The sequence below is a fragment of the Carassius carassius genome, chromosome 1 (genome assembly GCF_963082965.1).
Source record: "Carassius carassius chromosome 1, fCarCar2.1, whole genome shotgun sequence".
NCBI classification, from domain to species: Eukaryota; Metazoa; Chordata; class Actinopteri; order Cypriniformes; family Cyprinidae; genus Carassius; species Carassius carassius.
This window is the reverse complement of record NC_081755.1, coordinates 46,696,782-46,698,387: the sequence shown is the minus strand read 5'-3', so window position 1 is coordinate 46,698,387 and position 1,606 is coordinate 46,696,782. Positions and strand designations below refer to the sequence as shown.

The 1,606-nt window shown below is 33.6% G+C and overlaps 1 long non-coding RNA gene across 1 annotated transcript; it reads right to left on the bottom strand.

Annotated features, from left to right (window-relative positions):
- Positions 1-411: 411 nt before the first annotated feature.
- Positions 412-1,511, bottom strand: LOC132127118 (uncharacterized). The gene is made up of 2 exons (XR_009427488.1): positions 1,147-1,511; positions 412-856 (listed from the first exon to the last, which is right to left on the bottom strand). It is a non-coding gene; the product is annotated as an uncharacterized LOC132127118 (long non-coding RNA).
- Positions 1,512-1,606: the final 95 nt, after the last annotated feature.

The following is a 1,606-nucleotide window of genomic DNA, read 5'->3' as shown; positions in this document are numbered from 1 at the left end:
GGAAAGAAGCGGTGCAGTACCTGATGTTATTCAAGAGCAGCGTTCAGGGACAAATATAGACCATCTCAAACATCTCAGCTTCGCATTAAGAGCTCAGCCAAGAAAAACATTCACAAGGGTCATCTCACAGAGCCTGACAAGCTTACATTTAACCCCAGAATAAAATGAAAAAATAACAAATTATATTTTGTATATGCTGAGACTACATTTAGGAACATTTTAAGGTTTTGATCTTGTTTTAATGACAGCACAAACTGCCCACAATTACTGCATTCAGTTTAGGCTAGAGAATACTGTACAGTAATATTTCATCTTTTGGACTCAAATACATAATCATTTAGTCCTTTTAAAGGCAGTTTTTAACACAATCTGTGTCAAACACTAATAAAGAAAAAAAATACATTCTTTAACTGCATTCAAAGGCCAAACACCAGTTTATTGCAATAAGACATTTGCAATAATGAAGAGATTGAGGAAGAATGTACAGAATGTTATTTTATCTTTAATTTTCAGCACGGTGAGTTTAAGAGGTAACGTGTCAAACGAAGAAAGAAAAACAACAGAACCAGAGGAAAACAAAACACCAAAAGACACAATGAAACTACGAAGTGTTAAAATGGAGTCAAAGGCAATGTCATTACATTTCCTAACAATATAACCTCTATTTCCTTCTAACAGAAACTTATCAATAAAAACCAGCAGATATTAACGGCCTGGATTGCATCAAAGTGCTTTTAAAACTGCAGTTACAATATCAAACACATCATTCATTCACTGTATCATTCAGATTCATGCAGTGTGTCGTGCATAGTTTCATTTTGCATATCCAAACTGCACAAAACTGGCATTTAATAGTCTTGATTATAATTATGAGATAGATTTTGCATATCAAAATTATATTTTAACAGCCTTTTTTTCTGTTCTCAGTACGTAAACAGCACACAATTTTGATTCCAGACGTGAATGTAGGCATAACATTTTCCATGCAAATATTCATCAATATACAGTAGTCGCATCTCTGTTTTCTAGTAATTGTTATTGTGTATTGTCATTTCTAGTAATTGTGATTTATGCATGATCCTGATAGTCAGTTCTGTTTAAAAGTTTCTGCAAAGTATTTGAAATATAATTACATTTCTACATCACGTTACATTAATTGTTAAAATCGAACATTAAAATAAAACCAGTGTGAACTTTAGTGTCTTTGTAAAATCGCAGCCCTTGAGTCCACCAGCAGAGGGCGCTGGATCACTATAATGCATCACGCCCATCCGCAGAGGCTCATGGGAAGGGACTCATTCAGCACCAGTACATGCTAAAACATCTTGTAATATATGCAGTAAGTGCATGATTGTGTTCAGTTGTTGGGGGCAAGGAAGAAAACTATAACATTATTATTATAGAACTCTTCAGATCACATACTGTGACCCTCATGCTTATTTGGACACTTAAGTTTTTTGTAAGAAGTTTCTTCTGCTCACCGAGGCTGCATATATTTGATCTAAACTACAGTAAAAATTGTGAAATATTTTTACAATTTAAAATGACTGTTTTCTATGTGAACATGTTAAATGTAATTTATTTCAGTGATCAAAGCTGTATTTTC